Source organism: Bufo gargarizans, chromosome 8 (genome assembly GCF_014858855.1).
Source record: "Bufo gargarizans isolate SCDJY-AF-19 chromosome 8, ASM1485885v1, whole genome shotgun sequence".
Taxonomy (NCBI): domain Eukaryota; kingdom Metazoa; phylum Chordata; class Amphibia; order Anura; family Bufonidae; genus Bufo; species Bufo gargarizans.
Genome location: NC_058087.1, coordinates 98,402,698 through 98,430,260, shown reverse-complemented (window position 1 = coordinate 98,430,260; position 27,563 = coordinate 98,402,698). Strand labels below are relative to the sequence as shown.

The 27,563-nt window shown below is 45.1% G+C and overlaps 1 protein-coding gene across 6 annotated transcripts in view; it reads right to left on the bottom strand.

Annotated features, from left to right (window-relative positions):
• GULP1 (GULP PTB domain containing engulfment adaptor 1) overlaps window positions 1–26,817 on the bottom strand; it is a 1,095,073-nt gene extending 1,068,256 nt beyond the window's left edge. For 5 of the 6 annotated variants that reach the window (XR_006391011.1, XM_044302630.1, XM_044302637.1 and 2 more), the window contains exon 1: window positions 26,728–26,817. The gene's annotated coding sequence lies outside the window, so the exon portion shown is untranslated. The other variant, XM_044302632.1, reaches the window with a different exon arrangement.
• Window positions 26,818–27,563: the final 746 nt, after the last annotated feature.

The following is a 27,563-nucleotide window of genomic DNA, read 5'->3' as shown; positions in this document are numbered from 1 at the left end:
GTTTTACATAATAAAGCATTTTTGAAAAACATACTTATTTAGTGTCTTCATATTCTGAAAGCCATAGTACATTTTTTTTTTTTTTGGGCGACTGCCTTACGTAAGGGCTAATTTTTTTAGGATGAGATGACGGTTTGATTTGTACTCTTTTGGGGTGTGTATAACTTAATCGCTTGGTATTACACTTTTTGTGATTCAAGGTGACAAAAAATGGCATTTTTAACACAGATTAATTTTTATTTATTTTTTTACAGTGTCCACCTGAAGGGTTAGTTCATGTGATATTTTTATACAGCAGGTTGTTATGGACGTGGCAATACCTAATGTGTATACTTTTTTTTATTTATTCAAGTTTTACACAATAATATAATTTTTGAAACAAAACAAAAAATATTATTGTGTCTTCATATTCTAAGAGCCATAGTTTTTTTTTTTTTTTGTGGGCGACTGTCTTAGGTAGGATCTAGTTTTTGCAGGATCAGATGACAGTTTGATTAGTACTATTTTGGGGTGCGTAATTTTGGGGTGGGGGTAACCTGAGGGGTTAGGTGGTGATATTTTTATAGAGAAGGTTGTTATGGACGTGGCAGCACCTAATATGTATACTTTTTTTTGTTAAGCTTTACACAATAATATAATTTTTAAAACAAACAAAATAATGTTTGAGAGCCATAACTCTTATAAATATTCAAATGGGCCATACAAGAAACATGGTAAAAAGGTGTTCCCTGGAGTCCCTCAGCAGTACAATATGGGGTGTCTCCACCCCTGTGAACCGAATAGGCCCGGGAATATTTTAATGAAAAAATTAAACAATTATGCAAGCACCTCCCCAAGTGCCTATAACAAGTACAAGTCTAACCCACACAAGAACAAACAAGAGTTTTTTTTCTGTCCTTGTGTGAGCTGGACTCTTGCTTACCTTATGTTTCTTTTTTCTTTCTTGCAGGGGTTTGACTGGTGGCGTCTGCATGCGGCTCCATTGACTCAGCGGAGCTCCGGTCAGCTGATCATGACGTACTTCCGCTGCCTCCTCTGCTGGATGGAGCGACCTAGAGTAGGGAGGTTTTTTCGAATCTCCCTACACTCTATAGTATTAATATATAGTTATACAGCATACTTCTGTGTGATAAAGATTTTTTTCTTGCTTACTACGCCCTAAACGGGGGGAGCCTATTTTTGCAGAAGTTCCGCCTATTTAATGGAGGCAGTTTTCACTCTGTTTCTTGGCGTCAGAACTGCTTTTGTGGTTGCCAGAAATCTGATATTCCTTTGCTGTTTATCAGTATCCCTTGTTTAACTGTGCTTCTAAGCTTCAGCTATGTGGGTTTTTCCTTCTCCTCCTTGATTATGCTTTGTGTTTTTTCTTGCTATAAGCATATTAGAATGTTCTCTCTTTTTAAACAGAATGTCTTCTAGGGACTCTAGCGAGAGGGTGTCCTCTAGAAAATCCAGTTCTAAGGGAGGACATTTGCAATTAATTTTCTGTGACATCCCCTTACCGGATAATTATGACTACACCAGGGGTCAAGATTGTCGGCCAAAATTAGCGCCAAACACGGAACCCAATATATAGGATATGTATGTGTGGATGAAGCAGTATACAGAGTCTTCTTCCAAGAAAATTAGGAGAGTATTGCAACTAAGCCCAGGAAAAGGGCGAGATATGATGCATCTCCATCACCTATGCAGTCTGATGAGGACTTCAGAATCGTTGATGAGGTAAGCTCTTCTGACTCTAAGATACAAGAGGAGGAAGTGAAAATATCCAAGAATATATTTCCTGCAGAGAAATTCTCCAAAGGCGGAGGCTCCAACCACCTCAAAAGGAGGGTCTAGGACCTTTCAGATGGAGGAGTGACATGATGTTAGCTGAATGGAAACATCCTGAAAGAACCCCGGTGATAAGTAAGCGCTTCAGAACGCTTTTTCCTATCAATACTGAACAGTCCGCAGAATGGATCTCACCTCCTAAGGTTGATGTTGCAGTGACAAAACTATCCAAGAAAACCTTAGTGCCCTCTGAGGACGGTTCAGCATTGCGTAAACCTATGGATAAGAGGATTGAAGTTGCTCTAAAGCGGTCTTATGCCTCAGCCTCTAATCAGGGTTGTGTGGGGGTGGCTACTTTTCAAGTAGCCAGATCTATGAGGAAGTGGTTGGATAGAGTCCAAAATGAGGTAGACTCTGGGATTAGTAGGGAGAACATCCTGAAATTGTTAAGATTAACCTAGCAGTAGATTATTTGACTCCTCTTGTCTGCAGGTAAAACTTGCCGCTAGATCCATGGGCCTATCATCTGCAGACCATAGGGCTCTATAGCTTCGCCCTTGGTCGGGTGATGACCCACCCAAATATAACCTGTGTAACTTTAAAGTAAGCTCATGGAGGATTTATCAGATAAAAAGGGAAAGTCCCTTACCCAGGCACCTTGTTCCTTTCGTTCCAACTACAGACAGTCTTGTCGTGGTTACTCCCCTCAGAGATCCCATCAGTCCAGACCACAGAGACGGGGAAGAGGAGCTGGATCCTCTGGAAGAGGAGCCTCCAAGTCTTCCAGAGGTTCTGCAAAGAGGAGTGACTTCTGATGCGATGTGTCTCCCTGTAGGCGGCTGCCTCCAAATTTTCTTTCAGCCTGGCAGAGTGTTATAGAGGATCAGTGGGTGCTGGATATAATAAAGAGAGGGTACACAGTCCTCTCCCATGGACGGATTTCTAATTTCCTCGGTCCTGAGACCTCCCAAGCAGGTTATCATAGAGAATGCAATCTTGGAGTTGATATCAATGGCTAACGTGGAACCAGTTCCCATTCCGGAGGAAGGAAGGGGGGTATATTCCCCTGTCTTCCTAGTCTCCAAATCAGGAGGCAAATGTAGACTCATAATAGATCTCTGCTACCTCAACCAGCATTTGGTGAAAAGAAGGTTCCACATAGAGATAATAAGGTCAGTAAAATCCATTATTATGGCAGACGATCTCATGGCATCATTAGACCCAAAGGATGCCTATTTTCACATTTCCATCCTAGAAGCCCACCAAAAATTTATTTGGATAGCCGTGAAAATAGGCGGAAGGTTACACCACCTTCAGTTCAGGGTGCTTCCATTTGGGATCACATCGACCCTCTTTGTATTTACAAAGATGGTCTCAGCCATGGTCACAGTTTTAAGGGTCCAAGGGATCTGTATAATTCCATATCTAGACGACTGGCTGATAGTGGCAAGATCTGTGGACAACCTGGAGGTTCAGGTCAGCACCACGCTAACCTTACTTCAGGATCTGGGATGGATTATCAATTGGGAAAAGTCCCACGTAATTCCATCCATGAGGATAACCTTTCTGGGATTCATCATAGATTCCCACAACATGCGTTTGTACCTCTCGCCTGCAAGGAAGGACAGGGTATCCAGGGGATATCAGCTCCTCAGAGTTCAGAGGAGAATAACCTTGAGAGTCCTCATGAAGTTCCTGGGTCTACTCTCCTCCTCTGTAGAGGCAGTCTTCTGTCCCATGGGACACTATTCTGTCCCATGACTGGAGAATTTCTGCCTGAAGAGGTCTCAGATGCCATAATGCCCATAAGGGCATTATGGCATCTGAGACCTCTTCAGGCAGAAGTTCTCCAGTCATGGGACAGAAGAGTGTCATCGTTGGAGAATCTTCACACTCTATCAGCCAGAGTGCGTCTCTCATTGGCTTGGTGGGATACTCCCCCGGACGGTTGGTCTCTCCAGGAACCCAAGTGGATTCTATTAACAACCGATGATTCCGGTTCGGGTTAGGGAGCCCATCTTCTAGGGAGAGCAATAGCTGGAACTTGGATCAAGGAACAGTTGTCCCTTGTGGCGAAACCAACCTCGCCACTGTGTTTTGGAGGGGGCTGTTTACCAGCCTCCTGCCCTGGGATTATGGTCCCTTAAGTTATTGGGTCTTAAGGCACTTGGGACGGAGCCCTCTGTCCCTGGATTGCATCATTTGCCTTACTTGCTTGTATGAAGCACATGGTGAGAACAATAGATAGCGGCCATTTTAGCTCACAGACACTGTTCTGACTTTTCAACACGGTGCTATCTTGCCTGTATTTGGTGCACAGAGACATCATTCAGTAGTTTGAAACTACCAAACAGGGGACACATTTATTAGTGACTATTTTCGGTATAACTTGTATATTTCCAGTGTAACTGTATCTTCCAAACTACTGAACGGATGTGGGTGAATTTTGGACATGTGGTTCACCCAGATCCCCCGGTTCCAAGGATATATTGGTTATGGGGTTATTGCATGTTTTGGGGTTCCTGTGATATGTTTTATAAAACTGTATTTCTCTGCCTTTGATAATTATATTCGTCATTGTGTTCAATGGTCATCATCGGCAGAGGGGAGGATTTTGTGTGGGTGTGTTTCTATTGTCCCATTGTGTGTTTAAATGGTGATTTCTGTCCTGTTGTCTCCACATGTGTATTGGTGATCTCCCTTTTGTCCTGAGAGATAATTGGATTGTCTTCGGTCGTCTCCGGGACAGAGGGGAGGAAACCATGATGCATTGTGGGGATATGTTGTATCTGTCCTGTGTCGCAGTCTCCCTTCTGGTCCTCTAGGGGGCGGGAACGATTGGTTGCTGTATTTGCATTGTGTGTGTTGTGAATTACTGATTGGTTGGATTTCAAAACCCTGTGGGCAGTACTATGTTTGTTTTTTTATCAATAAAAGAGGCTGTACTTGAAGTACAGTCAGACCACTGCTAGACCCTCAAGACGGAGCCTTGTCTCGTTATTGGGGGGATTCCCTGTATGCTGTTGGAGACTGATTGCCAGGAGTGTTAGCTGACGGATACGCTTTTCCTGTTCGTCTGACTGACAGCTATTTGCGAGGTTCCAGTTTGGAGTGCTATTTTGTATCCAGTTTGGGAGGTTGGTGTTCTGCAGTAGCTGTGCCTGCATCTCAGAAAGGGGCATATCGCCTAAACGGATTTTAACCCCTTGTCTGCTGAAACGTGCCGTTACATTGGTGGCAAGCAGCGGGATCGTTCCTACAGCCAGAAGGACAGCTACAGGAGACACCATTTCTTTGGATTCTACAATTTAAGGGCAACGCATGTCCCAGTACAGCGACCCTAAAAGCACCAGGATGGAACCAGCAGTGTTATACGAGGAGGAGAACCTGGATGGCCGGGATGCATTAAGGAAAGGCATCTGGTACCAGGCCCTGGATAATGTACAATACCAGCGAGGTGAGAGTCTCCCCAGTGAAGAGCAGCGGTTGCAGAAGCAAGTGGCCCTGCGGATGTCCTTCCTGGGAGAGCAGCCCCTGGAGGAATGGGTGAAGGAACTAGAGCACCGGGTATGGCAGGAGCTATGGCTGGAGGATGCCTACCAGGCGCTTTGGTGGTATGTGGCACAGTTTATACCCTGGACAGCTGAGCATGACAAGCCAGAGGGAGAGGAGTTTGATGGTCCTGGCTTGTTATGGGAGTCCTTTGCAGAGCCTGACTTCGGGAGCCCTGCACAGTCCAGACTTCAGGACATTTTCTATGAGAGGGAGGCTAGGCATGAGTGGGATGACCCCCATGAGGTAGAGCAAGACCTGGCTCACCTAGCAACCCTGGAGTGGGAACTGGAGCAGGACTACCGAGATCTCTTCCACTCCATTGGGAAGGCTCAGCAGGACAGCAAGAAGTCAGACCCAGGTCCAGAGCCCTTCAGCTGGGAGGATATTGTTGATGTTTACTGGGAAGAACCCCAGGTGGCCGGTGGAGATGGGACCGAGGTCTCTCCACCGGTCCTGCAGGGAATTGGGAGCCTAGTCTCCATTCCCCAGCGGCAGGCAGAGTTACAGGGGGCAGAGACAGTCAGTCCTGTCCCCCAGCGGCAGAGTGTCCTACAGGGAATAGAGAGCCCAGTCTCCTTTCCCCAGCAGCAGGACACTGTATTGGGAGCGGAGGCGGCCGGTCGCCCTCCCCAGCGGCTTGAAGTATGTATGGGAGAGGAGCTCGTTACCCCCTCTCCCCAGCGGCAGCTTAACGCACCAGGGGGAGACAGTAAGCCCCACAACAGTGCAGATGGGACCGTGGTCTCTGCACTTACAGCACAGGGGGTAGGGACAGTCGGTCCTGCCCCCCAGCAACAGGGCTGTTTAGCCAAAGGGGAGACAGTCGGTTTCTCCCTCCAACAACCAGACTCCAACCAGGCTTCTTCCGTGGTAGTGCTGGCACCAGGGCAGAGTCCCGCTGATCCCTGCCCACAAAGCAACCTCCACTCCAAGCCAGGGAGCAACTCAGAGACCGGGAGTACCAGCTACAAATATAATCTTGGTGGATTCACTGGACAGAGACAGGCTACGAAATTCAGCAGGTCCAGTATTGGGTTGTGGGTGGGCTGCCAGACTAACTCAGGTACCGACCGGCGTGAGGTCAGGTATCTGGTTAGTCTTCCCTGGGGGGGGGGAGATGTGTGGCGAAACCAACCTCGCCACTGTGTTTTGGAGGGGGCTGTTTACCAGCCTCCTGCCCTGGGATTATGGTCCCTTAAGTTATTGGGTCTTAAGGCACTTGGGACGGAGCCCTCTGTCCCTGGATTGCATCATTTGCCTTACTTGCTTGTATGAAGCACATGGTGAGAACAATAGATAGCGGCCATTTTATCTCACAGACACTGTTCTGACTTTTCAACACGGTGCTATCTTGCCTGTATTTGGTGCACAGAGACATCATTCAGTAGTTTGAAACTACCAAACAGGGGACACATTTATTAGTGACTATTTTCGGTATAACTTGTATATTTCCAGTGTAACTGTATCTTCCAAACTACTGAACGGATGTGGGTGAATTTTGGACATGTGGTTCACCCAGATCCCCCGGTTCCAAGGATATATTGGTTATGGGGTTATTGCATGTTTTGGGGTTCCTGTGATATGTTTTATAAAACTGTATTTCTCTGCCTTTGATAATTATATTCGTCATTGTGTTCAATGGTCATCATCGGCAGAGGGGAGGATTTTGTGTGGGTGTGTTTCTATTGTCCCATTGTGTGTTTAAATGGTGATTTCTGTCCTGTTGTCTCCACATGTGTATTGGTGATCTCCCTTTTGTCCTGAGAGATAATTGGATTGTCTTCTGTCGTCTCCGGGACAGAGGGGAGGAAACCATGATGCATTGTGGGGATATGTTGTATCTGTCCTGTGTCGCAGTCTCCCTTCTGGTCCTCTAGGGGGCGGGAACGATTGGTTGCTGTATTTGCAATGTGTGTGTTGTGAATTACTGATTGGTTGGATTTCAAAACCCTGTGGGCAGTACTATGTTTGTTTTTTTTATCAATAAAAGAGGCTGTACTTGAAGTACAGTCAGACCACTGCTAGATCCTCAAGACGGAGCCTTGTCTCGTTATTGGGGGGATTCCCTGTATGCTGTTGGAGACTGATTGCCAGGAGTGTAAGCTGACGGATACGCTTTTCCTGTTCGTCTGACTGACAGCTATTTGCGAGGTTCCAGTTTGGAGTGCTATTTTGTATCCAGTTTGGGAGGTTGGTGTTCTGCAGTAGCTGTGCCTGCATCTCAGAAAGGGGCATATCGCCTAAACGAATTTTAACCCCTTGTCTGCTGAAACGTGCCGTTACATCCCTCTCCTCCAATATGAAGGAACTCAGAGCCATCTTCTATGCCCTGCGCCATTTTTCCCTTCTTCTGACTGGAGAAGTGGTAAAAATAAAGACGGACAACATAAACAAGCAGAGGGGTACCAGATCTGTAACTCTTCTTCAGGAAGTAGGGAATATTTTTTGTTGGGCAGTAACCAGGTTACTTGCTGTCCACATAAAGGTAGCAATGAATGTATTAGCAGACTGACTGAGTCGCAGCCTTACTATTCCAGGAGAATGGTCTCTGAATCAGGAAATTTTCTGTCAACTAGTGGATAGTTGGGGACTTCCATAAATCGACCCGACCTTATGGCAACAAGAGACAATGCCAAACTGAGGATGTTTTGCTCCTTTTACACGGCAGATAATTCTCTGGCAGTAGACGCAATGTCCTTCCAGTGGAATTTCAGGCTGGCTACATATTTCCACCAATTTTCATGGTACCCAGGGTATTGATGAAGGTGAGAGAGAATCAGGCCTTGGTCATAGCAATCATACCTTTCTGTCCCAAGATATCCTGGTTTTCCCAGTTAATGACTATGAGTCAAGGGAATTATTGTAGACTTCCCCCCATGCAGAATCTCGTGACCCATGGCACGCAAATCTGCCACAATCTGAAGGTACTCAACCTTACAGCCTGGAAATTGACAGGTCCTTATTAAAAGCCAAGGGTTTTTCGGACCGTATATTGGACACACTTTCTCACTCTAGGAGTGAGGCAACTAATAGGACTTACACTAGAGTCAAGAAGATTTTCTACAACTGGTGTTCTACTAAGAAGATAGATCCTTTTACACCATCCTTACCTCAAATCCTGGATTTTCTACTAGACGGTTTTGATAGAAGACTTCCTCCAAATTCCTTAAAGGTTCAGATAGCAGCACTTTCTGCTTTTCTTCACAGAAAGTACTTTGAAGAACCAGTGGTCAAGTCTTTGTTAAAGCCATTTCAATAATGCGCCCTAGGTTAACAAGACCTATTCCTTTATGGGATCTGGTGTTTGTCCTTAAACAGCTTGCCAGACAGCCGTTTGAACCTTTAGAGGATGTGGAACTTAGGTTTCTCACTCTTAAGATGGTACTACTTTTGGCAGTTACCTCTGCAAAGAGAGTAAGAGAGATTCAAGACTTCTCTTCTGCTGAACCTTACACTACCTTCCGACCTTGGAAGGTCCTTTTAAGATTTCTTTCTTCTTTTTCCCCAAAGGTGGCTTCCTTTGCGAATATCAATCAAGTTATATCTTTACCATCTTACTCTCCTTCTTCAGAGATGGAAGAGGATAGGAGCCTGGCTAACCTGGATCTGGTTAGATGTCTTAGGATTTACATCAACAGAACTGCCTCCTTTCGGAAGGATGAAAATCTCCTGATCATCCTACAAGGTAGGAAGAGAAGACACAGAGCTTCTAAACCAACTATCCAGATGGATTATGGAATGTATCAAGCTTTGTTACTTAGTAGAGGGATTAGCTCCCCCATCTTTTACTAATGCCCATACCACCAGGTCTGTGTTTTCCTCCTGGGCTGAAAGACAATCTGTGTCATTGGAGCATATCTGCCAGAGTGAGACTTAGAGAACACCACTTACATTCCTGGCATTCCAGTACCTGAGAGAGAATCCATTCCTAGCATTCCAGTACCTAACAGGAGAATTGATCCCTGGCATTCCAGTACCAGAGAGGAGAAATCATCCCTGGCATTTCAGAACCTCACAAGACAATTCATCCCCGGCATCCCAGTACCTGACATAATTCAACCATGGCATTCCAGTACCGGAGAGAGAATTCAACCGTGGAAATCCTGTACCTGAAAGAGAATTCATCCTTGGCATTCCAGTACCTGAGAGGAGAATTCATAACTAGGATTCCGGTAACAAAAAACTAAATTCATTTGTGGGATTCCAGTACCTGAAAGAAGATTTCATCCCAGGCATTACAGTACCTGAGAGAGAATTTATCCCTGGCTAACCAGTACCAGAGAGAATATTCTTCCATGGCATTCAAGTATCTAAGAGAAGAATGCATCCCTGGCATTCCATTACCTGTCAGAAAATTCATCCCTGGCATTCCAGTACCGGAGAGAGAATTTATCCCTGCCATTTTGATACCAAAGAGAAGACTCCATCCCTAACAATCCAGCAACAGAGAGGAGAATTCATCCCTGGTATTCCAATACCTGAGAGGATAATTAATCCCTGGCATTCCAGTACCTGAGAGGAGATTTAATTCCTGGCATTCCAGTACACGAGAGGAGAATTCATCCTTGTCTTTCTAGTACCAGAGAGAATGATCCATCCGTGGCATTCTAGTACAGAAGAGAATGATTCATCCCTGGCATTCCAGTACCTGAGAGAGAGAATTCATCCCTGGGATTCCAGTACCAAAGTGAAAGTTCCATCCCTGGCATTCCAGAAACCTGACAGGAGAATTTATCACTAGCATTCCAGTACCAGAGACAGAATTCATCCCTGGCATTCCAGCACATAAGATAGATTTACTCCCTGGTATTCCATTACCAGAGAGGAGAATTTATCACTAACATTCCAGTACTGGAGAGAAACATAGAATGTGTCGGCAGATAAGAACCATTTGGCCCATCTAGTCTGCCCAATATACTGAATACTATGAATAGCCCTTGGCCCTACCTTATATGAAGGATGGCCTAATGCCTATCCCATGCATGCTTAAACTCCTTCACTGTATTTGCAGCTACCACTTCTGTAGGAAGGCTATTCCATGCATCCACTACTCTCTCAATAAAGTAATACTTCCTGACATTACTTTTAAACCTTTGCCCATCTAATTTAAAACTATGTCCTCTTGTAGCAGATTTTCTTCTTTTAAATAATCTCTCATCTTTTACCTTGTTGATTCCCTTTATGTATTTAAAAGTTTCTATCATATCCCCTCTGTCTCGTCTTTCTTCCAAGCTATACATGTTAAGGTCCTGTAATCTTACCTGGCAAATCTTATCCTGCAATCCATGTACTAGTTTAGTAGCTCTTCTCTGTACTCTCTCCAAAGTATCAATATCCTTTTGGAGATATGGTCTCCAGTACTGCGCACAATACTCCAAATGAGGTCTCACTAGTACTCTGTAGAGCGGCATGAGCACCTCCCTCTTTCTACTGGCAATGCCTCTCCCTATACACACAAGCATTCTGCTAGCATTTCCTGCTGCTCTATAACATTGTCTGCCTACCTTTAAGTCTTCTGAAATAACGACCCCTAAATCCCTTTCCTCAGATACTGACGTTAGGACTGTATCACTGATTTTATATTCTGCTCTTGGGTTTTTACGCCCCCGGGTGCATTATCTTGCACTTATCAACATTACATTTTAGTTGCCAGGTTTTTGACCATTCCTCTAGTTTTCCTAAATCCTTTTCCATTTGGTGTATCCCTCCAGGAACACAAACCCTGTTACAAATCTTTGTGTCATCAGCAAAAAGACACACCTTACCATCAAGGCCTTCTGCAATTTTGCTGATAAAGATATTAAACAATATGGGTCCCAGAACAGATCCCTGAGGTACCCCACTGGTAACAAGACCATGGTCTGAATATACTCCATTGACTACAACCCTCTGTTGTCTGTCCCTCAGCCACTGCCTAATCCATTTAACAATATAGGAGTCCAAGCACAAAGACAGCAATTTATTGATAAGCCTTTTATGTGGGACAGTATAAAAAGCCTTACTAAAGTCTAGATAAGTGATGTCTACTGCACCTCCTCCATCTATTATTTTAGTCACCCAATCAAAAAAAAATATAAGATTACGTAGTAACATAGTACATAAGGCCGAAAAAAGACATCTGTCCATCCAGTTCGGCCTGTTATCCTGCAAGTTGATCCAGAGGAAGGAAAAAGAAAAAAAAAACCTGTGAGGTAGAAGCCAATTTTCCCCACTTTAGGGGAATAAAAAATTCCTTCCCGACTCCAATCAGGCAATCAGAATAACTCCCTGGATCGACGATCTCTCTCTAGTAGCTATAGCCTGTAATATTATTACGCTCCAGAAATACATCCAGGCCCCTCTTGAATTCCGTTATTGTACTCACCATCACCACCTCCTCAGGCAGAGAGTTCCATAGTCTCACTGCTCTTACCGTAAAGAATCCTTTTCTATGTTTGTGTACAAACCTTCTTTCCTCCAGACGCAGAGGATGTCCCCTCGTCACAGTCACAGTCCTGGGGATAAATAGATGATGGGATAGATCTCTGTACTGACCCCTGATATATTTATACATATTAATTAGATCTCCCCTCAGTCGTCTTTTTTCTAAAGTGAATTACCCTAATTTTGATAATCTTTCAGGGTACTGTAGTTGCCCCATTCCAGTTATTACTTTAGATGCCCTCCTCTGATGATGAATGATCCACCCCTAGCATTCTAGTACAGAAGAGAATGATTTGTCCCTGGCATTCCAGTACCTGAGAGAGAATTAATCTCTGGCATTCCAGTAACTGAAAGATATAATTCATACCTGGTATTTCAATACATGAGCGTAGAATTCATCCCTGGCATTCCAGTACCAGAGAGAATGACCCATCCCCAGGATTCTAGTACAGAAGAGAAAAAATTGTCCCTGGCATTCCAGTACCTGAGAGAGAATTCATCCCTAGCATTCCATTACCAGAGAGGATAATTTATCATTAGTACTCCAGTACCAGAGACAGAATTCATCCCTGGTATTCCAGTACCTGAGTGAGAATTTATCCCTGCCATTCCAGTAACTGAAAGAGAATTCATACCTGGTATTTCAATACTTGAGAGTAGAATTCATCCCTGGCATTCCAGTAACAGAGAGACTGATCCATACATGGCATTCTAGTACAGAAGAGAAAAAATAATCCTTGGCATTCCAGTACCTGAGAGAGAATTCATCCTGGGGATTTCAGTACCAAAGTGAATGATCCATCGCTGGCATTCCAGTACCTTAGAGAGAATTCATCCATGGCATTCCAGTACCAGTGAGAATTCTCCATCCCTGACATTCTAGTATAGAAGAGAATGACTCATCCCTGGCATTTCAGTACCCGAGAGAGAATTCATCCCTGGGATTCCAGTACCAAAGTGAATGACCCATCACTGGCATTCCAGTACCTGAAAGAGAATTTACCCCTAGCATTCCATTACCATAGAGGATAATTTATCATTAGCATTTCAGTAACAGAGACAGAATTCAGGCCTAGCATTCCAGTACCTGAGACAGAATTCAACCTTGGTATTCCATTACCAGAGAGGAGAATGTATAACTAACATGCCAGTACTGGAAAGGAAAAAGTATCACTAGTATTCCAGTACCAAAGGGAAAGTTCCATCTCTGGCACTCTAGTACCAGAGAACAAAATTCATTTGGGGATTCCAATACCCGAGAGAAGAATTCATCCCAGGCAGTCCAGTACCTGAGAGGATAATTCATCCCTGGCATTCCAGTACCTGAGAGAGAATTCTTACCTGGCATTCCATTACCAGAAAGAAGAATTCGTCCCTGGCATTTCAGTATTTTAGAGAAGAATTCATCCCTGGCATTCTGGTACCAAAAGAGGAGAATTCATCCCTGGCATTCGAATACAAGAGATAATTCATCCCTTGCATTCCAGCGCTGCACACAGTCAAGCATATACGCGTCATCTCGCGAGACGCGAGATGACGCGAGTATGCGACTGCGCGTGCGCAGTTCGCGCCGGCATTTCGTCGAGAAGTATTTCGCCAGCAACCTGCCAGCCAATGATCGTGGCTGGCAGGTTGCTGATTTTTAAAAAAGCCAATCAAAGTGCCAGATAGCAGATCATATTTGTAAATATGATCTGTTATATGGCTGCCTGCTCCTCTGCTGGTTCTTTTCGTCGGTTGGATCCAGCAGAGGAGCAGGCTTCACAGTGAGTACACCAAACACTACACTTTAGCCCCTGATCACCCCCCTGAACCCCAATTAACCCTTTGATCACCCCTGTCAATCACAAGTGAAAAGAAAAAAGTGATCAGTGCAAACTGTCACTTTTTTTTTTCACTGTTATTGACCGTTAGGTTTTAGGTATAGTTTAGGTCCCTTGGTTAGGTAGTTAGCGATCAGTTAGCGCCCAGCCCACCGCACCGCAGTCCGTTATTCGCTGATTAGCGTATCGCTAATCAGCATTTGTACTTTTATAGTATCTGGAAGTGATCAAAACTGATCACGGTCAGATCTATAATAGTACTAGTGTCACTTTAGTTCGCCCTCCACCCAAAACGCAGTGTTTGCCCGATCAGGCCTGATCGGTCGCCCACACTTGCGTTCGCCCACACCCGCCCCACCGCAGTTTTTTGATCACTGCACATTCACTTTACACGCATTGCGGCGATAAAAAAATCAGTTTTGATATTTTTTATCAACCGCAGCGGCCTCCGGTACTTCGCTAGCCTCCCCTTTGTAAGACAGGCTTGCTTTTTTTTTCTTGGGTAGTCTCAGGGAATACCCCTAAATTTAGTTGCCCACATGTCTAACAGGGGGTATTCCTCTGAAGAGGCCTACAGGCTTCTGACCCAGTCGGATGAGGAGTGGGAACCCTCATCTGATGAATCCAGCGGGTCAGAATACGAACCTGTAGAAAGCAGTGGCTCTCTGACCCAAAGTTCGGACGAGGAGGCTGAGGTCCCTGATACCACCAGGCGTACCCGGCCCCGTGTCGCTAGACCGCAGGTTGCGCAGGATCCGCTTCAAGAGCAGCAGAGTGGGGCTGGTGCTGTCGGATTACGTGGTGAGGCATACACCAGCAGCCCAGCCCTCCCTGGACCTAGTACCAGCACTGCCGTACAACCTGGTGAAGTAGCGAGCACCAGAAGGGCAGTTGAAGCTGGTACGGTGGCACGTGCAGTAGTGACCCCGTCGCAGCCACCACAAAGACGTGCCCGTAGAGCCCCTAGAATCCCAGAGGTGCTGGCAAACCCTGATTGGCAGTCCCCAACTTCAGCCGCACCTGTAGTTTTCCCTTTCACTGCCCAGTCTGGAGTTCGGGTTGAGACAGCTCAGATCGGTTCGGCCCTGAGATTTTTTGAGCTGTTCTTGACTGCGGAGCTTTTAGACATAGTTGTGGCCGAAACAAACAGGTATGCCACACAATTTATCTTCTCTGCTGCTATGTCCAGGGCACGTTTTGAGGCCATCCTGCGGTTCCTGCACTTTAGTGACAACACCGCCTCCCGTCCCAGGGGCCACCCTGCTTTTGACCGGCTCCACAAAATTCGGCCCCTCATAGACCATTTCAACCAGAAATTTGCAGATATTTATACCCCAGAGCAAAACATCTGCATAGACGAGTCCCTGATACATTTTACCGGGCGCCTTAGCTTCAAACAATACATCCCAAGCAAGCGCGCCCGGTATGGGGTCAAATTGTATAAGCTCTATGAAAGGGCCACAGGCTATACCCACAAATTTTGTGTCTATGAGGGAAAAGATCAGACCCTGGAGCCGGTCGGTTGCCCTGACTACCTGGGGAGCAGTGGGAAGACAGTTTGGGACTTGGTGTCACCCTTATTCGGCAAGGGGTACCATCTTTATGTGGACAATTTTTACACAAGTGTGGCCCTCTTTAGGCATTTGTTTCTAGAACGGATTGGCGCTTGTGGTACCGAGCGAACTAGTCACGCGGGCTTCCCCCAACGGCTCGTTACCACCCGTCTTGCAAGGGGGCAGAGGGCCGCACTGTGTAACGAAGAACTGCTCGCTGTGAAATGGAGAGACAAGCGTGACGTTTACATGCTCTCCTCCATTCACGCAGACACGACAATACAAATTGAGCGAGCAACCCGTGTCATTGAAAAGCCCCTCTCAGTCCACGACTATAATTTTCTCATGGGAGGGGTGGACTTCAATGACCAGATGTTGTCTCCGTATTTAGTTTCCCGACGCACCAGACGCTGGTATAAGAAGGTGTCTGTATATTTAATTCAATTGGCTCTGTACAATAGTTTTGTTCTCTACAGTAAGGCTGGGAGAACTGGATCCTTCCTCAAATTTCAGGAAGAGATCATCGAGAACCTCCTGTATCCAGGAGGTTCCGTGGCCCCAACCACCAGTGTAGTTAGCCGTCTACACGAGCGACATTACCCCAATGTCATTCCTGGTACCTCAACCCAACAGTCACCCCGAAAAAGATGTCGTGTCTGTAGCAGGAGTGGAATAAGGCGTGACACCCGCTATTTCTGTCCTGACTGTCCGGACCACCCTGCCCTATGCTTTGGAGAGTGTTTCCAGAAGTACCACTCACAGGTACACTATTAGCATAGGGATCATCTCACCAGGACAGGCACACAGGGCTATTAGGGCCCATTCACTCACTGCTGCTGCAAACGTCTCCTTTCACATGGGACAAAGTGCATAACGCACTTCGCCACATCTTTGAGCGATTTGCGCTTTGCACATTGACCCATGGGGAAGGAGAGGTTTGTTCTATAAAGGTAAAAAAAAAACAAAAAAAAACACACCAGTAAGCAAAAAGGTTAATGTTCAGTTAAAAAAGTTAAAGTTTATATGTTCTGTTGCAAAGTTAATAAGATTATTGCGTTGCGGCCTGGTTTTTTCTTTTTTTTTTTTTTTTCTTTTTTTACCTTCCAGGTGGACCAACCGATTGACTAGCTGCAGCACCGATGTGCATTCTGACAGAAGCATTGCGCTGCTGTCAGATTACACGCAAGTCGGTGTATGCGGCGCTGCAAGACGGGATTTTCTCCTCTGCAGTGACAGATACGTTTGCCAAGGCATACGAGCTGAGGAGGAGGCGGCGTTCCTATGCTTTGGCAAACACTTTGTATATATATATAAAAAAATAAAAAAAAATCCCGGCAATGATTTATTCATCCACATCGATTGATGTGAATGGAGAAATCTGGTTTGCCAGGGCATACGAGCTAAGTGGGTATGGATGTAGGGCGGAGCTCCTATGTCCTGGCAGACGCCTTTCCCCTCCATTTTTTTTTTTGGCAGAGATTTTTTCATCCACATTGATCGATGCGAATGAAGAAATCTGTGCCGTTCATTTTTTTCTTTCAGCCCAGAGGCTGAACGGAAAAAAAAATCTCATTACCTGTATGACTCATTACCTCATTACCTCATTACCTCTATGAACTTGCCAGGCCCCTCATTGGATACCTTGGGGTGTCTTCTTTCCAAAGTGAGGTCACATGTGGGGTATTTATACTGCCCTGGCTTTTTAGGGGCCCTAAAGCATGAGAAGAAGTCTGGGATCCAAATGTCTAAAAATGCCCTCCTAAAAGGAATTTGGGCCCCTTTGCGCATCTAGGCTGCAAAAAAGTGTCACACATCTGGTATCGCCGTGCTCAGGAGAAGTTGGGCAATGTGTTTTGGGGTGTCATTTTACATATACCCATGCTGGGTGAGATAAACATCTTGATCAAATGCCAACTTTGTATAAAAAAAATTGGAAAAGTTGTCTTTTGCCAGGATATTTCTCTCACCCAGCATGGGTATATGTAAAATGACACCCCAAAACACATTCCCCAACTTCTCCTCAGTACAGCGATACCAGATGTGTGACACTTTTTTGCAGACAAGGTGGGTAAAGGGGCACATATTCCAAAGTGCACCTTTCGGATTTTGCAGGCCATTTTTTACACATTTTGATTGCAAAGTACTTCTCACACATTTGGGCCCCTAAATTGCCAGGGCAGTATAACTACCCCACAAGTGACCCCATTTTGGAAAGAAGACACCCCAAGGTATTCCGTGAGGGGCATGGCGAGTTCCTAGAATTTTTTATTTTTTGTCGCAAGTTAGTGGAATATGAGACTTTGTAAGGAAAAAAGAGAAAAAAAAAATCATCATTTTCCGCTAACTTGTGACAAAAAAAAAAATTCTAGGAACTCGCAGTGCCTTTCACGGAATACCTTGGGGTGTCTTCTTTCCAAAATGGGGTCACTTGTGGCGTAGTTATACTGCCCTGGCAATTTAGGGGCCCAAATGTGTGAGAAGTACCTTGCAATCAAAATGTGTAAAAAATGGCCTGCAAAATCCGAAAGGTGCACTTTGGAATATGTGCCCCTTTGCCCACCTTGGCAGCAAAAAAGTGTGACACATCTGGTATTGCCGTACTCAGGAGAAGTTGGGGAATGTGTTTTGGGGTGTCATTTTACATATACCCATGCTGGGTGAGAAAAATATCTTGGTCAAATGCCAACTTTGTATAAAAAAATTGGAAAAGTTGTCTTTTGCCAAGATATTTCTCTCACCCAGCATGGGTATATGTAAAATGACACCCCAAAACACATTCCCCAACTTCTCCTGAGTACGGCGATACCAGATGTGTGACACTTTTTTGATGCCAAGGTGGGCAAAGGGGCACATATTCCAAAGTGCACCTTTCGGATTTCACCGTTCATTTTTTACACATTTTCATTGCAAAGTTCTTCTCACACATTTGGGCCCCTAAATTGCCAGGGCAGTATAACTACCCCACAAGTGACCCCATTTTAGAAAGAAGACACCCCAAGGTATTCTGTGAGGGGCATGGTGAGTTCCTAGATTTTTTTATTTTTTGTCGCAAGTTAGTGGAATATGAGACTTTGTAAGAAAAAAAATAAAATAAAAAATCATTTTCCGCTAACTTGTGACAAAAAATAAAAAGTTCTATGAACTCACTATGCCCATCAGCGAATACCTTAGGGTGTCTACTTTCCGAAATGGGGTCATTTGTGGGGTTTTTCTACTGTTTGGGCATTGTAGAACCTCAGGAATCATGACAGGTGCTCAGAAAGTCAGAGCTGCTTCAAAAAGCGGAAATTCACATTTTTGTACCATAGTTTGTAAATGCTATAACTTTTACCCAAACCATTTTTTTTTTTTTTTGCCCAAACATTTTTTTTTTTTCAAAGACATGTAGAACAATAAATTTGGCGAAAAATTTATATATGGATGTCGTTTTTTTGGCAAAATTTTACAGCTGAAAGTGAAAAATGTCATTTTTTTGCAAAAAAATCGTTACATTTTGATTAATAACAAAAAAAGTAAAAATGTCAGCAGCAATAAAATACCACCAAATGAAAGCTCCATTAGTGAGAAGAAAAGGAGGTAAAATTCATTTGGGTGGTAAGTTGCATGACCGAGCGATAAACGGTGAAAGGAGTGTAGTGCCGAAGTGTAAAAAGTGCTCTGGTCATGAAGGGGGTTTCACCTAGCGGGGCTGAGGTGGTTAAATGAGGCTCCACAGTGTTTTCTTTAGCTGGTCTCCTTGTATTCCAGTACCTGAGAGGGAATTCAGCCTTGCCATTCCTGGCACTGGACAAGAGAATTCATCCCTGGCATTCCAGTATCGGGGAGTAGAATTCATCCCTGGCATTCCTATACCAGAGAAGAGAATTTATCCCTGGCATTCCAGTACCTGAGAGAGAATTCCGTCCTGCTATTCTGGTACTGGAGAGGAGAATTCAGCCCTGGCATTCTGGTTCTGTGAGAGATAGGTTTTATTTCTCTCTCTCTCTCTCTCTCTATATATGTGTGTATATATATATATATATATATATATATATATATATATATAGATAGATAGATAGATAGATATAATGTGAACATTCTGTACAGTAGACATTTTTGTCTACTAGATGGCAGAAAACTAGATGTATAATCCTCGTGTGCATTTCTTTGTCTTAAGGTCACTGGGAGAGGGGGAGTTAGGTTGCCATTTTCAAATCTACCTATGAAATCAGAGTTGAAGTTTCTGAAACCACTCCCATCTGTCACGGATGGTGTTACAGAAAACTAGAAGACACAAATGAAGATCCGACTGACTTGATCCAAAAGTAAGGAACAAAAGGGTTAGCCCTGTAACAGCCCTAGCTCTCTCCCTTATTGCTCAGCCTATGCAAAAATCTCAATGGTAGAAAATTGCATACCCTCGTTCCTCGACTGTATGACACCTGAACACCCTATAATAGTGAGGGGACACGACCACCAGCTCCCTACACTTAATATGGAGGGAGTGAGGGTCACCTAGGATCAATCCCACAGGAAAACATAAATAAAGAAACAGACATCTTGTGGATGCAGCAGTAACAGCTTCTAGCATCAGCACACTCCAGGAAGTTGTATAAACCGCAAGGTAAGGCAGTATGGGGAGAAGATATATAGGGAGGCAATCACTGCTAATAGATGACAGCTCGGAGAGGGAGGAGAAATGTCAAAATGAAAGCAAAACAAAAGAAGATCATGCAGAAGGTACTAAAGAACATCTAACAGAACTTCTCAAAGATCTGGTGGTGACAGTACCCCTCCCTCTACGAGTGGACTCCGGACACTCAGAGCCCACCTTCTCAGGATGGGACCTATGGAATGCCCTGAAAAGACGAGTGGCCTTAATGTCCGCCACTGGAACCCACATCTTCTCCTCAGGACCATAACCCTCCCAATAAACGAGGTACTGAAGAGAACCACGGACAATACGAGAGTGCACAATCCTAGAGACCTGAAATTCAAGATTACTATCAACCACAATCGGAGGAGGAGGCAAAGAGGAGGGTACAGTGGGTTGGACATAAGGTTTTAATAGGGACTTGTGAAAAACATTATGGATCTTTCAAGTCTGAGGAAGATCAAGACGGTAGGCAACGGGATTGATGACGGACAAGATTTTGCAAGGCCCAATAAACTTTGGACCCAACTTCCAGGAAGGAACCTTCAATTTGATATTCTTAGTAGACAACCATACCAGATCACCAATATTCAGGTCCGGACCAGGCACACGTCTCTTATCCGCCACACGCTTATATCTCTCACTCATGCTCTTTAGATTATCCTAAATCTTTTGCCAATAGATGACAAAGACGAGGAGAATCTCTCATCATCAGGTAAACCAGAAGCCCCCTCTCCAGAGAATGTCCCAAACTGCGGATGAAATCCATATGCACCAAAAAATGGTGACCTATCAGAGGACTCCTGACGACGGTTATTTAAAGCAAACTCAGCAAGGGAGAGAAAAGAACACCAATCCTCCTGATTCTCCGCCACAAAACAACGCAGATATGTCTCCAGATTCTGATTGACGCGCTCTGTCTGGCCATTCGACTGCGGGTGGAAAGCAGAAGAGAATGACAACCGAAACCCCAAGCGAGAAGAGAAGGCCTTCCAGAATCTGGAAACAAACTGCGTGCCCCTATCAGAGACTATGTCTGAAGGGATACCATGCAGTTTGACAATGTGATCAATAAATGCCTGCGCCAGTGTTTTAGCATTGGGCAAACCAGGAAAAGGAACAAAATGCGCCATTTTGCTAAAACCGTCCACCACCACCAGAATCACAGTCTTCCCCGAGGAACGTGGCAGGTCTGTAATGAAATCCATGGACAGATGTGTCCAAGGACGGGAAGGAATGGGTAACGGAAGGAGAGGACCTGATGGCCGTGAATGAGAGACTTTGGCACGAGCGCAGGTCTCGCAGGCTGCCACAAAACCCTCAACCGACTTACGAAGAGCCGGCCACCAGAATCTCTGAGCAATGAGATCCACTGTGGCTCTACCCCCCGGGTGCCCAGCAAGGACAGTATCGTGGTGCTCCTTAAAAACCTTGTGTCGTAAAGTGAGAGGCACAAACAACCTCCCAAGAGGACAAAGATCAGGAGCCTCTGCCTGGGCTGCCTGAACCTCTGCCTCCAATTCAGGATACAGGGCAGACACAACCACCCCTTCAGCCAAAATGGGACCCGGGTCTTCAAAGTTCCCCCTCCCGGAAAACAAGGGCATCCACCTTCACATTCTTAACCCCAGGGCGGAACGTGACAACAAAATTAAACCTTGAAAAGAACAAAGACCATCTGGCCTGTCTCGGGTTCAGACGCTTGGCTGACTCCAAGTAGTCCAGATTCTTATGGTCAGTAAACACGGTAACAGCCCTAGCTCTCTCCCTTACTGCTCAGCCTATGCAAAAATCTCAATGGTAGAAAATTGCATACCCTCGTTCCTCAACTGTATGACACCTGAACACCCTATAATAGTAGGGGACACGACCACCGGCTCCCTACACTTAATACGGAGGGAGTCAGGGTCAGAATTTCTCAAAGATCTGGTGGTGACACCATCAAGTTAAGGATCCAATAGTCTTTTCTTAAGGAACACCCCTTTTGTGATGGCATGTCTGCTATTTAAGTGAATGTAACTTGAATAAAGATCTCTCTTGTTCTGGCTCAGGGGGGTGAGAAGATGCTTTCATGAAACCAACTTGTGTGTCTGGTCACATTATGAAAGCAGTATGGAGCGCTCATACTTCTAATTGATTAGGACCACACAAAGAAGATGAGAATCATGACGTCACTGGGCCTGCGGTAAAAAGTAACTGCACTGCTACCTTCTCAAACAGCTGATCGGCGAGGGTCCCAGGTGTCAGACCCCCGCCTAGCAGATGCTGATGATCTATCCAGAGGATAGCTCATCAGTTTAAACAAACTGCAGAACCCTTTTAAAGTTCTGTTGCATCTGTGGCTCCTACACCCTTACCTATAATTTGCATAAAATATTTGGCTAATTAAAAAATATGAAGACAAACTGGCCTTAGAGACAGGATTTTATACAGGAAAGCTCTTTAGTATTTTCCTTCCAGGATATTGTTCTTACATAATTCAGCTGAATAAGACAAGTAGTGACTCTGATAGTTCCTGACAGTTGGTTTATCAACCAAAATTATTAGTTGATTGTGTGGAGATTTGAAACTCCGTCCTAGGATGCAGGTAGAATGAGGTGGCCAATTTACCCTGATCAAGTACTGATGCCATTTGTTCTATTGTAACCTCCTGAGCGAGATCAAATCAGTGAGCAAAACAATGTCCGGTAACGACTAAGGCTACTTTCACACTTGCGTTCGGTGCGGATCCGTCTGGTATCTGCACAGACGGATCCGCACCTATAATGCAAACGCTTTTTTTTTTTTATGATAATGCAAACGGATCCGTTTTGACTTTACATTGAAAGTCAATGGGGGACGGATCCGTTTGAAAATTGAGCCATACTATGTCAACTTCAAACTGATCCGTCCCCATTGACTTACATTGTAAGTCTGGACGGATCCGTTTGCCTCCGCACAGCCAGGCGGACACCCAAACGCTGCAAGCAGCGTTCAGGTGTCCGCCTTTTGAGCGGAGCGGAGGACAAACGGTGCCAGACTGATGCATTCTGAGCGGATCCGCATCCACTCAGAATGCATTAGGGCTGGACGGATCCGTTCGGGGCCGCTTGTGAGAGCCTTCAAACGGAACTCACAAGTGTGAAAGTAGCCTAAGGAGGTCACTCCCTACATCCTTTGACTCACATGAATATATGGATACATTGGTGTCTGTAGAAGAGTTTCTAATGAATTTTAAGCTAAAAGTCAGATAGCTGCAGGATTTGAGTAATTAATTCCTATGATCAGTAGTAATAAAAAAAAAAATATGTAGATTGTCATCAACAGAGATTTGTGAATTACACCTGTGATGCTGCGAAGGGAATGGTGGAACAACTGAGCTCTTTTTCGGTGATGACTCTACAGAATTGGTCCTTGACAGCAGAAAAATAAGGGGTCCAAAAGATCATTGGAAGTTCCTGCTGCATCTATATTCCGGACAACACTGCCCCTGATGGAAGGATCGCCAAGGATCTGAAGAAACTGATGGACTCTATCAAATGAACTGACGAGAAAAAATCTGAAATTAATCACATCATGGCCAGAACAATGTTTTGGGAACTGGTTCAGTGACTACAGTGTTTTTAGCATTTGGCTTTAACAGGCTGTTATATAGTTCTCGATTTTAGGAAAAAAAGATATTTTTTAAAATGTTTAATACATCCATGCCCACACTATGTACTGCATATGTGCTGTGTCCTTTTAAAAGACAACGATTATTCCATCCTGAAGGAAATAAAACCTTGCTGATGGTTGCGGGGTAAATAGGACAAGGTGAAGGCAAACCTGAAAGGGAGTTGAAGGGACCTGGTGAAGCAATAAGGGAAGTCCAGCTCTTTGCTGTTTAGGGTGTTGGGAGAGTACCTCACTATGCCTGTTCACCCATGGTCTATTTCCCGCAAAAGGAAGGATTTGTGAGAGATACATTTTATTTCTCTCTCTATATAAAGTGAACATTCTGTAGTACACATTTTCGTCCACTAGATGGCAGTAAACCAGATGTATGATCCTCTTGTGCATTTCTTTGTCTTAAAGGGGTTGTCCGAGTTTTTTTTGTTCTTTCTTAGTTCCTAACTTGGCAAATTTAACAGCTTTCCAATTAACTCACTTTATCTCCAGTTGCTGGTTTCTCAGATTTCACTGAGGGTCACATGACCTGTGATGTCAGCTTCTCTCTCTGTTCTGATAAAGTTAGTTTACAAGCCTGTAAAGAGATGTCACTGTGCTGGCCACCACCCCCCTTCACTGCCGTCTGCTGTCCCCTAGGATTATTAACCCCTTCAGCTGCACAGACTGGGTAGCTGCAGCAGTGAAAATTCTGGGCACAGGAGCTGACAGACTAGAGAGAGCATTGCACAAGAAGGTAGGGGGAAGATCCTGTGTGTATTAGCAGTGTCATTATACAGCTGGGACTTGTAGTTCTATACTTACAAGTTGCTGTTGATTCTCCCAGCACTCAGGGCAGCTCTTGTATCCACTCCCTTAGCAGTGTCATTATACAGCTAGGACTTGTAGTCCTACACATACAACATGCTGCAGACTCTCCCAGCAGGCAGACATGTCACTCAGGGCAGCTCTTGTATTCACTCCCTTAGCAGTGTCATTATACAGCTGGGACTTGCAGAACCACACATACAACATGCTGCAGAGTCTCCCAGCAGGCAGACATGTCACTCAGGGAAGCTCTTGTATTCACTCCCTTAGCAGTGTCATTATACAGCTGGGACTTGTAGTCCTACACATACAACATGCTGCAGAGTCTCCCAGCAGGCAGACATGTCACTCAGGGCAGCTCTTGTATTCACTCCCTTAGAAGTGCAGGGGGAGGGGCAGAGATTGTTTTTATTGCATGTAAACAAAGGGCAAGAAAAGAACCAGGGAAATGAGGAAATATATATTATAATTTTTTTGCATAAAACTTGCTTAGCTTAGGGCTCTTTCACACTTGCGTTGTCCGGATCCAGCGTGTACTCCATTTGCCGGAATTACACGCCGGATCCGGAAAAAACGCAAGTGAACTGAAAGCATTTGAAGACGGATCCGTCTTCAAAATGCGTTCAGTGTTACTATGGCAGCCAGGACGCTATTAAAGTCCTGGTTGCCATAGTAGTAGTGGGGAGCGGGGGAGCAGTATACTTACCGCCTGTGCGGCTCCCGGGGCGCTCCAGAATGACGTCATATTGCCCCATGCGCATGGATGACATGCCATGCGATCACGTCATCCATGCGCGTGGGGCGCCCTGACGTCACTCTGGAGCGCCCCGGGAGCCGCACGGACGGTAAGTATACTGCTCCTCCGCTCCCCACTACACTTTACCATGGCTGCCAGGACTTTAGCGTCCCGGCAGCCATGGTAACCACTCTCTAAAAAAGCTAAACGTCGGATCCGGCAATGTGCCGAAACGACGTTTAGCTTAAGGCCGGATCCGGATTAATGCCTTTCAATGGGCATTAATTCTGGATCCGGCCTTGCGGCAAGTGTTCAGGATTTTTGGCCGGAGCAAAAAGCGCAGCATGCTGCAGTATTTTCTCTGGCCGAAAAAACGTTCCGGTCCTGAACTGAAGACATCCTGATGCATCCTGAAGGGAATTTACTCCATTCAGAATGCATTAGGATAAAACTGATCAGGATTCTTCCGGCATAGAGCCCCGACGACGGAACTCTATGCCGGAAGAAAAGAACGCAAGTGTGAAAGAGCCCTTAGCTATATATCGCAGCCCATCAGATTTTCAGTGCTATTTTTTTTTTCATAACTCGGACAACCCCATTAAGGTCACTGGGGGAGGGGAGTTAGGTTGCCATTTTCAAATCTACCTATGAAATCAGATTTGAAGTTGCTGAAACCACTCCCATCAAGATAAGGAGCCAATAGTCTTTTCTTAAGGAACACCCCTTTTGTGATGTCATGTCTGCGATTTAAAGGGGTTCTGCACTTTCAATTAACTGATGATCTATCCTCTGGATAGATCATCAGCTTCTGATCGGCGGGGGTCCGACACCCGGGACCCCCGCCGATCAGCTGTTTGAGAAGGCAGCGGCGCTCCAGCAGCGCCGCGGCCTTCTCACTGTTTACCGCCGGGCCGCCCGCCCACTGACGTCACGACATGTATCAACTAGAGTGGGCGCGGCTAAGCTCTGTTCACTTGAATGGAGCTTAGCCGCGCCCACTCTAGTTGATACAAGTCGTGAGGTCAGTGGGCGGGCGGCCCGGCGGTAAACAGTGAGAAGGCCGCGGCGCTGCTGGAGCGCCGCTGCCTTCTCAAATAGCTGATTGGCGGGGGTCCCGGGTGCCGGACCCCCGCCGATCAGAAGCTGATGATCTATCCAGAGGATAGATCATCAGTTAATTGAAAGTGCAGAACCCCTTTAAGTGAATGTAACTTGAATAAAGCGCTGTCTTGTTCTGGCTCAGGGGATGAGAAGATGTTTTCATGAAACCAACTCGTGTGTCTGGTCACATTATGAAAGCAGTATGGAGCGCTCACACTTCTAATTGATTTGGCACCACACAAAGAAGATATGAATTGCATGATAACAGTACCAGCGAGGAGAATTCAGTCCTGCCATTGCAGTACTGGAGAGGAGAATAATGCAGAAGTCTCCAATGCACTTTTCTCAGTCAAAAGTTTCATGAACTCCTCCAACTCAAAGAGCCTAACAGCCAGACTGAGGCCCCAGTCCAAATTATCGTGGGCGACCCCCTAGAGGGGAGGGGGAACGGGGACCCCGTTAGGTGCTGAGGGGGAACAGGGGGCCCTGCTGCCACTGGTAGGAGTCTGCGGCCTCATGCACAGCACAACAGGAAAAGTTTCTAACTGAAGAGTAGGAACAATTATCTACAGTTATCTCCTCCGCTTTATGAATAGGTGATGAGTGCATGCAGGACTGCAATACCTTCCACACCTCCAGTGCTACTCCCAGGAGCACTCACCGGAGCCAGTCACTTACCGCAGCTGCTTCTGCACCAGCTCTCCCTGCGCTCAGTGTGAAGAGGTATGCAGCCGCTCTGCCAGCCCAGTGACGTCACGGCCGTGCCTCCTCACTGCTGCGCCTCGGTCCAAGCACCCTTTGCTTGCTGAGGCGACCGTGGACAAGCTCTACCACCCGGTGCCCATGACTGGGAAAGCAGCCAGGGATTGCTGCGGGCACTCCCTCTCTACATGCTTCTGGCTCAAGCAATAAAAGCCCCGTTTACTAATCTTGGAACACACTGCTTGGATCCAGGCGCTTTTGTAGAGGAGCTTTGATATTCCTCCTGCTGCTGATGGTGTAGTGAAGTACTGGCCAGAAGGCACCTACTCGAGAGCTGCAGCCTGCCCAGGCTCTGCCATTTATCTTACAATGTACATATCATACACTATGTATGTATACCACGTATTATACAATGTGTATATACCACGTAATATACAATGTGTATATACCACTTATTATACACTATGTATATACCACTTATTATACCTTAATATGTATATATATACCACTTATTATACAATGTGTATATACCACTTATTATACACTATATATATATATATATATATATATATATATATATATATACCACTTATTATACAATGTGTATGTATACTACATATTATATAATGTGTATATGCCACTTATTATACACTATGTATATATACCACTTATTATACCTTAATATGTATATATATCACATATATACATATTAAGGTATAATAAGTGGTATATATACATAGTGTATAATAAGTGGTATATACACATTGTATAATAAGTGGTATATATATACATATTAAGGTATAATAAGTGGT